Source organism: Arvicola amphibius, chromosome 4, assembly GCF_903992535.2.
Source record: "Arvicola amphibius chromosome 4, mArvAmp1.2, whole genome shotgun sequence".
Classification (NCBI taxonomy): Eukaryota; Metazoa; Chordata; class Mammalia; order Rodentia; family Cricetidae; genus Arvicola; species Arvicola amphibius.
In genome coordinates, this window is record NC_052050.1 from 60,433,657 (window position 1) to 60,444,138 (window position 10,482).

Below are 10,482 nucleotides of genomic sequence, written 5' to 3' on the forward strand. Positions count from 1 at the left end.
CTTCCCTTCCTTCCAACTACTTCCTGATACGGCTGCTGGGATCTCTTACCACCACCTTGTGCCCACAGAAGTAAGCGTGCTTTGACCTTACAGTTGGGGAAAACGGCTCGTCCAGCAGTGCTACCATCTTCTCTGCTGTCTGCTTTCACGATGATCCCATGGCCCCTTAGGGTTTTGTTTCATTTTGTTTTGGCTGTTTTGTCTGTTTGCTGGGCCTACCTCAAGGTCAAAAGAGAAGCAGCTAGCCTTCCTTTTGAAGATCTGAGTCCTTCAAAGCCCAGCCTAGAATTCCAGCTAGAATTCCTGTTATTCCTATAGCTTGTGGATCTGTAGAAGTGGGGTTGGTTTGCATAGGGAGAGGTCACTACTTCTCTATGTAGATGTTTGACTTGTCCATCAAAAGATACTGTCAGCAAGGTGAAAAGCACTGGAGAACACTGCAGAGCTGATAGAGTTAACAACAAAACAACCCATTAAAAGCTGGACAAAGAAAAAATAATAATAAATAAATAAATAAATAAAGCTGGACAAAGGAGAGACATAGGTGCTGGGAACTGAAGCCAAGGCTTGTGTGGATGTTATCAACCAAGTCTCACCCCAGTCTCACATAAAATATATTTCACTTAGCAAAAGCCTCTTAACATGTGAGTTTTCAGAAGCAACTCCCATCTCCAAATGAAAAACAAACCAAGGGCCCACTTCTGGGTTACTTCCAGCTCAGGGACACCCGCTTCATGCTTGTCCCCTCTGTGACAGAGCCACACACTGCTGTCATCTTTGACACACTGACTGCTCTTTGCCATTACCCTTCTGTTGTTCTAATAGGGTCAGAAGCAGTCAGTGGTCTTTGATTTCCTAGAATCAGCTTCTGCCTGCCCCTCCCCCATCCGCTCCCCAGGTCACTTTTACCGATTCTTCCTCCCAATCCACAAATTTCTAATGCCAGGGAGTCTTGGAGCTTAATTCCCAGTCACCCGCAATTCCTTAGTGATCTTGTCCTGTCTCAGAGGTTTCGGTGTCCCATATGGGTACCGACAGACACCACAGTTTGCTCCTATCCAGGTATTTTTTTTCTGGTGAGTTTCTTTGCACTGCACACATCTGCCAACACCTGAAAGTTTGGAGTTTCTTATGTCCACAGAAGAACACCTGTTCTTGACTGCAGGCCTATTCCAGCCACGATTTTGTATGTGTCTGTACGCTGAGGCCGGAGGACAACCTCAGATGTTCCTCAGGCAGCATTCACCTTGTGTGAGACAAGAGTCTGAATGGATTGGAGCTTGTCACGTAGGTTAGGCTGGCTGACCAGCAAGCTCCAGAGATCTGCTCATCTCTCCTCCCCAGCACTGGGACTATATAAGCATGTGCCACCATATCTTTTTTTAGACCCCAGGCTGGCCTCAAACTTAGAGATCTGCCTGCCTTTGCCTTCAGGGTACCAGTACCATAATTAAAGAAGGCATGTGCCACCACACCTATAATTTCTTTGTCTGTTTGTTAACATGGGCTCTAGGGGTGAAACTGATGTTTTCAAGACAAGTTACTTTTGTTTTCTTTTTTTGGGGGGTGGTTCTGAGACAGGGTTCCTCCATGTAGCCCTAGCCATCCTGGAACTCACTCTGTAAACCAGGCTGGCCTCAAACTCACAGAGATCCAGCTGCTTCTGATTCCAGAGTGCTGGGGTTAAAGGTGTGTGGCACCATTGTCCTGCATGCTACTTCTTCAACCATCTCCTCAGTCCTTAGCTATGACTTTTGCTCCCCAAAGATTATTTCCATTTTCTGTCATGTCCCCAGATAATCCCCTTTCCCAGCCCCTTTGTAGTTAATGGGGCTGAACTGCGTGAAACAATGTCACCTCCTCGTTACTGGATCACCTGATCCTGTGCCTGCCCAGGAATGTGCCGACTGAATATGGCTGCAGATGTCTGCCCAGTCCTTGCTGGGTGATAGAGTAAGGCCCCAGCCCATTTTGGACTAAGAGGACTTATAAATAAACTTGGTTAGGTGGAGCCACTAAGAGTCACGGGTCCATCTACCCCACAGCAGATAACTGTTGTTAGAAGACAAGAAACTTCTCTATGGGGGCCTGGAGAGATGGCTCCGAGGTTAGGAGCACTGGCTGCTCTTCTAGAGAGCCTGGATCCAGTTCTTAGCACCCATATGATGGCTTGCAACCATCTATAACTTCAATCTTAGGGGCTCTGATCCCTTCTTCTGGCTTCTGTGGGTACCAGGCATGCATGCGGTACACATACACACATGCAGGTAAATCACCTATAACACGAAATAATTTTTTTATTTTTCTTTTCTTTAAGATTTATATCTATCATGTATACAGTGTTCTGCCTGCACGTGTGCCTGAAGATCAGAAGAGGGCACCAGATCTCATTACAGATGGTTGTGAGCCACCATGTGGGTTCTGGGAATTGAACTCAGGACCTCTGGAAGAGTAGCCAGTGATCTTAACTGCTGAGCCATAAAATAATTTTTTAAAATCCATAAAATAATTTTTAAAAACACCCTTCTCTATGACATTGACTTGTTTATGCTGCCACTGTCACCCTCACAAGCTAAAATCTTATGAGGTTACCACAGTAACAACTACCTCCTCCCTGTTTCCAGGCCACGAACCTTGGGCTCACTTTTGGCTGCTTCTGCGGCTATGCTGTACTCAGTGGGCCAGCAAACCCTTTCAGCTCTGTCTTCCAAGCAAAGTGATGTGCACAGTGCAATCCACCATCTTACTGTTCCCTCCAGCACATCTCCCTGGGCTTCAGCAGCCTCCTGGTGGGTCTCTGCAGCCTCCTGGTGGGTCTCAGCAGCCTCCTGGTGGGTCTCAGCAGCCTCCTGGTGGGTCTCAGCAGCCTCCTGGTGGGTCTCTGCAGCCTCCTGGTGGGTCTCAGCAGCCTCCTGGTGGGTCTTTGCTGTCCTCTGGCCTTCCTATAGTCTGTCTCCAGCACCCTGGTGGGTCTCTGCTGTTCTCCAGCCTTCCTATAGTCTGTCTCCAGCCTCCTGGTGGGTCTCAGCAGCCTCCTGGTGGGTCTCAGCAGCCTCCTGGTGGGTCTTTGCTGTCCTCTGGCCTTCCTATAGTCTGTCTCCAGCCCCCTGGTGGGTCTCTGCAGCCTCCTGGTGGGTCTCTGCTGTCCTCCGGCCTTCCTATAGTCTGTCTGTCTCCCACTGAGCAACCAGCAGGATCCCCTGCTCCAAGCCTCCTCTAATGTCTCCCATCGTCCAGTAGAAGCCACGTCAGTCCTATTGTGTATTAAGTTAACTCGATTCGGAGAAATAACCAGGCCAGCTTAAAGATAAACAATTATATTTTTACTTATTATAAGGGGAAACTCACGCCACAAGAATGGGAAGTCCAAGTTTCGCTGTGTCCCGCGGGAATCACCCAGAGAGTGAGCATCTGGTCCATTCCAGTTTTTCTTCCTGGACTCCAGGTAGCCACGCCTTAACTAGGTTCCACTTATTTTTTTTTTAAAAAAATATTTATTATGTATAAAATATTCTGTTGTGTGTATGCCTGCAGGCCAAAGAGGGCACCAGACTTCATTACAGATAGTTGTGACCCACCATGTGGTTGCTGGGAATTGAACTCAGGACCTTTGGAAGAGCAGGTAATGCTCTTAACCTCTGAGCCATCTCTCCAGCCCCTAGGTTCCACTTCTTAAAGATGATTGGTTAATAAAGCTTCCCCCATCACTACTGTAGCCACAGGCAAGATCCTTGGGACCTGACATGTAAACACCTACACTTTGAACAGATGTCACCTCTGCCCTTACCTCTACTACTTCCTTCCCCTGGCTTCTGTCTCAGGCAGGACCTTTGCCCTGACTATTACTCCTCCCCGTCCTCCACAGGGTTTCGCTGTAGCTTTTGGAACCTGTCCTGCCTGTCTTGGAACTAGCTCTTGCAGACCACGCTGGCCTCAGACTCACAGAGATCCACCTGCATCTGCCTTCTGATTAAAGGCATGCACCACCACCACCTGGCACCTGACCATTACTCTCCTGCCTCATGACCTCTGCGTGGGTTGTTTATTCTGGAATGCTCATGCCATATATCAGCCTGGCTTGGTCTCTTTGTTCAAGGTTTTTATTCAAAGATCATTCAGACATCATGTCCTTAATAAGGCTCGGACTGACCATATCCTTAACAAATGCATCCACACCCTGCTCCAGCTGGTACCGCCACTGTTCTCTGCCCTGCCTTTTCCTGTCTTCTGCTGTTTCTCACTATCTCCCCCACATGATAGACCTCCATTATTATGGCTCCTGTTCTGTATGTGTTCTGCAGACCAGACGCATTCATGTAGTCCCTGTTCTGCTGAGTCACTGGTGCAGTCCGAACGCAATACAGTGTTCATGTGTTCAGGAGCTGGAATGGAAAGACTCTGCTCCTTCTGCTAGAGCTTCCACTTCTGATGAGTGGATGCTTTCTGACTTTAGTCACACACAGGACAAGGACCCCAGGCTGGTGGTGCCCAGTGCTATCCTTCCGTCCTTTCTTCTTTTTTCTTTCTTTCTTTTAAAAGATTTATCTATTTATTTTGTATACAGTGTTTTCTGCCTCTATGTATGCTTGCACACCAGAAGAGGACACCAGATCTCTTTATAGATGACTGTGAGCCACCATGTGGTTGCTGGGAATTGAACTCAGGACCTCTGGAAGAGCAGTCCTCTTAACTGCTGAGTCATCTCTCCAGCCCCCAGTGCTACTTTTTTTTTTCTGTGCTAGGGATGAATGTGTTTACATATGAGTGTATGGGTCTGCAGGTGTGTGCGTGCGTGTATGTGTGTGTGTAAGGGATAAATGTTTTTGGTTATCTTTTATTTTGTGGTGGAGTGTGATGTGTGGAGGTCAAAGAACAACTTTGGGAGTCAGTTCTCCCCTTTTATCATGAAGGTTCTGGAGATCCAACTCAGATGGTCAGGCTTGGCACAAGCACCTTTACTCACTTATTAATCTCCTTGGCTCTCTGCCTTATCTTTTGAGAAAACGTCTCATTGAAACTGGAGCTTGCTGTGCTAGGCAGTGGTGGCACAGGCCTTTACTACCAGCATGGGAAGGCAGAGGTAGGTGGATCTCTGAGTTTGAGGTCAGCCCAGTCCACAGAGTGAGTGAGTTTCAGGAGAGCCAGGGCTAAACAGAGAAACCCTGTCTCAAGAAAACAAAGAAAGAGGAGAAAGAGGAGGAAGAGGAACAAAAGGAGGAGGAGGAGGACGACGATGACAGTGACTGGCTGGTCAGCAAGCCCCAGGGATCCTCATGTCTCCTTCTATGCAGTGCTGGGATTATAGGGCCATGCTGGTTTTATGTGGGTGCTGGGGATCTGAACTCAGGTCATCATCACACTCCTGTGCCAAGCACTTTACTAACAGAGCCATCTATCTCCCTTGTCCCCTGGGCCCCAGTGCTATTCTGAGGTTTCACTGCCAAAAGCTTGTATGGTTTCCACCCACAAATCTGCATTTAGTACTCTAACATCCTATGCCCTAGAGCAGTGGTTCTCAACATGGTTCTTCACACTGTGGGGACCCCAACCATAAAATTATTTTCATTGCTTTCTTTTTTTTTTTTAAGATTTATTTATTTATTATGTACACAGTGTTCAGCCTCCATGTATGCCTGCAGGCAAGAAGTGGGCACCAGACCTCATTACAGATGGTTGTGAGCCACCATGTGGTTGCTGGGAATTGAACTCAGCTCCTCCGGAAGAGCAGTCAGTGCTCTTAACCTCTGCCATCTCTCCAGCCCCTCATTGCTATTTCATAACTATAATTTTCCTAGTTATGAGTCCTAATGTAAATATGATATGCAGGATGTCTGGTAGAAGATCCCAGTGAAAGGGTCATTTGACCCCCAGAGGCCAAGACCCACAGGTTGAGAACCATTGCCCTTGTGCCTTTATTTTTTTTTTTTTTTTTAATATTTATTTATTTATTTATTTATTTATTTATTTGTTTATTTATTTATTATGTATACAATATTCTGTCTGTGTGTATGCCTGCAGGCCAGAAGAGGGCACCAGAGCCCATTACAGATGGTTGTGAGCCACCATGTGGTTGCTGGGAATTGAACTCAGGACCTTTGGAAGAGCAGGCAATGCTCTTAACCTCTGAGCCATCTCTCCAGCCCGCCCTTGTGCCTTTATGTTCAATGGGACTCGTACCATCATTTGAAAACTTGGTTGCACGCCAGAGTTATGGTGGGAGCTTCAGGAACAGCAACGGGTTGCATTCAGCCCAACATAGGGCTGTTGGACTAGAGATTTTAAGTTGAGAAGACAAGGTCTCACTATGATAACTAAGCTGGTTTGGAACCTGTAGGCTCATGATCCTTCTGCCTTAGCACCCCAACAGCTAGGGCTATGGGTACACACTACTGCACACAGTTTCTATAGGATTTAAAATGAACTCCAGGGTGGAATGCAGCCAGGTTTGAGCAGTGTTGCTTCATCATGCCAGCTCGAGCAGCTGTGGAGAGATGAAGCCAGCCAGCCAGCAGAGACAGCAGAAGGGAAAATGGCAACAATTAACTTGAATTTAGCAGATACTTTTCTACGAATGAGAAGCTTTTTATGTTTTCCTGTTATGTACAAATAAGGGAGTTTCAACCTTGAGATGTTTTTGAAGAAAATGTGGACAGAGCTGCACAAGAGCACTCAGTTCCAGACTCTGCTTCTGGCATCAAGACCAGTTGCCTTTTGAATTTTTATTTTGTTTTTAACTATATTATTTTATGTGCATGGGTATTCTGCCTGCATGTATTTTTGTGCACCACATGTGTGCCTGGTACCTTCAGAAGAGGGTGTTTGTAACTCCAGTTCCAGATCAAAAATAGGGCCGGGCGGTGGTGGCGCACGTCTTTAATCCCAGCACTCGGGAGGCAGAAGCAGGTGGATCTCTGAGTTCGAGGCCAGCCTGGTCTACAAGAACTAGTTCCAGGACAGGCTCTAGAAACTACAGGGAAATCCTGTCTTGAAAAACCAAAAAAAGAAAAAAAATAGGAAAAAAAATCAACCTTTTTCTACTAATCTGTGTATTGCCATGAGGCTGTGATTTAGTAGTAAGGTTCTTGTATCTTTCTCCTTCAGCAGCTACATGGCATCTGCCTGGCTATACCTTATTACTCCAGGAATTCAGTTTAGTTTTCCTGCCTACCTATGTTCTGCCCTGCCACAGGCTAAAGCAGCTTCTTTATTAACTGATGGTAATAAAACATATTCACAGCATACGGAGAGAATCCCACATCACTCCTTATGACAGGCATGCATATGGTATACATACATACATACATACATAAAAATAATTTTTTAAACAAAATCGAGATATAGGTTGGAGAGACATAGGCTCAGTGATTAAGAGTCCTTGCTGTCCTTCTAGACGGCCTGAGTTTGGTTCCTAGTGCCCACATTGGGAGCTCACAACTGTCTGTAATGCCAGCTTCAGGGGCACTAATGCCGTGTTCTGGCCTCCATGGGCACCCATATGCATGTGTGCATGCACATACACATAAAAATAATTTTTTTAAATTGAGATACTAGAAAGGTGCTGTGGAGCATGTCTGTAATCTTAGCACTTGGGTGAGGACAGCTTGTCTACACCACAGTGAAACCCTGTCCCCAACCCTCCTACTCCCAAAACTGAGATACTTAGTGGTATAGGAGTGCACACATCTATAGTCCCTGCTACTCAGGAGGCTGAACCCAGGAGTTTTGAGACCAGCCTGAGCAACTGGAGAGAACCTTACAAAACCAAACAATTGCACTATCAGAGGATTCTGCTAGCTGTCCCCCACTGTTGTCTTTTCCTTCAGGGAAAGGGGTCTGCTGCATTCTGTGCGACCTTCATATCTAGCATGGTGCACTTTACACAGCAACTGGAGGGAAATAGTTTCTTTTTAAACTTATTATGTAGTGTTCTGTTTGCATGTATGCCTGCAGGCCAGAAGAGGGCACCAGATCTCATTTTAGATGGTTGTGAGCCACCATGTGGTTGCTGGGAATTGAACTCAGGAGCTTTGGAAGAGCAGGCAGTGCTCTTAACCTCTGAGCCATTTCTTCAGCCTGGGGGAATATTTTCTAACTGTAAAGATGTGTATGTGTGTGTGTGTGTGTGTGTGTGTGTGTAGAGAGAGAGAGACAGAGAGGGTTTCTCTTCTCTGTGTAGCCCTGGATGTCCTGGAACTCACTCTGTAGACCAGGCTGGTCTCAGACTCAGAGATCTGTCTGCCTCTACCTCTGGAGTACTGGGATTAAAGGTATGTGCCACCACTGCCTGGTTTAAGATGGGAATCTTGCTTTGTGGCCCACAGTGACCATCAATGTAAATCTCCTTGGCATTCCAGTTTAAAATTTAGATCTGAACATTTGAGATTGTTTCCTAGAATCGTGAATGTTCTGGCCACAGCCTAATGAGGTAATACTGAGTGTCCTGAGTTATGGACTCAGGCATGGTATAGAAATAGAAATCGAGGTGCAGAGCCTGCTGCCAACACCCAGCTTTAGCGCACTGATGCATGTCTTCCAGCGGCTTTAAGACTATGTAGTTCCCTCAGTAATGTGAGCAGCCTGAAGGCAACAACTGACTCTATTAGCGATCCTAACACCAATAACATCAGATTGGCTCATCTGCATGCTGTCTCAGTACTGACATGACAAGAAAAGGCTTCCAGATTTCTTTTTTTCTTTTTTGGTTTTTCGAGACAGGGTTTCACTGTAGTTTTAGAGCCTGTCCTGGAACTAGCTCTTGTAGATCAGGCTGGCTTCCAATTCACAGAGATCCATCTGCCTCTGCCTCCTGAGTGCTGGGATTAAAGGTGTGCGCCATTTCTAAGGTAGTGCAGAGACTAATAAAATGGAGAGAAGACAGAGGATAAGAGTAGCTGGCTGAAAGCTGTCAGAGGATCTTAGTCTACTCTACTGTAAAAAAGTGATTTTTTTTTTTGCAAGCTGGGCAAAGCCTTCTCCCCCTCCTCTCTCTCTCTCTCTCTCTCCATCCTTTCTATCTATCTATGGTTTTTTGAGACAGGGTTTCCCAGTAGCTAAGGAGACAGTCCTGGAACTAAGTCTCTAGACTGATGTGGGATGCCCTTCTGTATATGTGTTGCTTTTATTGGTTGATGAATAAAGCTGTTTGGGCCAATGGCTTATCAGAGTAAAGCTAGGCGAAGTCAGAACAGAGCTATATATAGAGAGAAGGCAGAGTAAAAGAGATGCCACGGAGCTGCTGAAAGAGACAGACGCCCAGAGCCTTTACCAGTAAGCCACAGCCTTGTGGCAAGATGCAGATTAATAGAAAGGGGCTAATTTCAGATGTAAGAGGTAGCTAGGAATACACTTAAGCTATCAATCAAGCAGTGTTGTAATTAATGTAGTTTCTGTGTGATTATTCAGGTCTGGGCAGCCAGGAACGAAAGAGCAGTCTCCTCCTACAGTAGACCAGGCTGGCCTCCCGAGTGCTTGGATTAAAGGCATGCACCACCACCTGGCTAAGAAACAAGTAGCTTTGGATTCTGTCGTGAGGGAGGAGGACTGCAGCATCTAAGTGGACTCCCAGACGGCAACACCTACGAGGCATCACCCATCCAGCACAGGTTAATGAGTGAGTTATTCCTGGGAATAAGAGGAGAGCCACCCTTTAAGTTTACTGGGGAGAATTTAAATGGCAGGGGCATTTGGAAATTGTGTGGGGGTTTGAAGAGACAGCTCAGCAGTTAAAAGCATTTGTCTTAAGCCAGGGGTGGTGGTGCACAGCTTTAGTTCCAGCACTCCGGAGGCAGATGCAGGTGGATCTCTGAGAGTTTGAAGCCAGCTTAGTGTACAAATTGAGTTCCAGGACAGCCAGGGCTGTTACACAGAGAAACCCTGTCTCAAAAAACAAAAACCAAACAAACAAAAACCCCCAAACAACCAAACACCCCAAAAGACTTGTTTTTGCAGAGGACCTAGGTTTGATGGCTAGCCACATGGCCTCTCATAACCACCTGTAACTCCAGTTTGAGGGGACTCCAACACCTCTTCTGGTGTCTGTAAGCAGTAGGCACCTTTGGTATACATACATAAAAATAGACAAAACACATACATATCAACAAATCTGAATTAAAATCCTAGTAGAGAAACTAAGGCAAGAATTTATAGGACACACCAGATTGAGGAAAGGGTGTCATCTATCTCTCACCTGAACCCCAGTGATGGTCACCTGTGATGGCATGACCCGTATCAATGCACAAGAACGGAGACTCCCCAACCTGACTCAGTATGCCTGCTGATGATCACTGCAGTATACTGCCTGCCCATCCACCTGAGCTGACCTACTGTTTCCTGCTCTGGACGTGGTTTGGCCTCTCACCTCACAGAACTCAGTGGCAGCTCCTCGTTGTACTGATCGGTACCTTATCAGTATGCTCTTTCAGCTTACTTCTGCAGGAGCTCAAGTTCTCTTCATTCTGCAGCCCATGTATACAAATATAGATA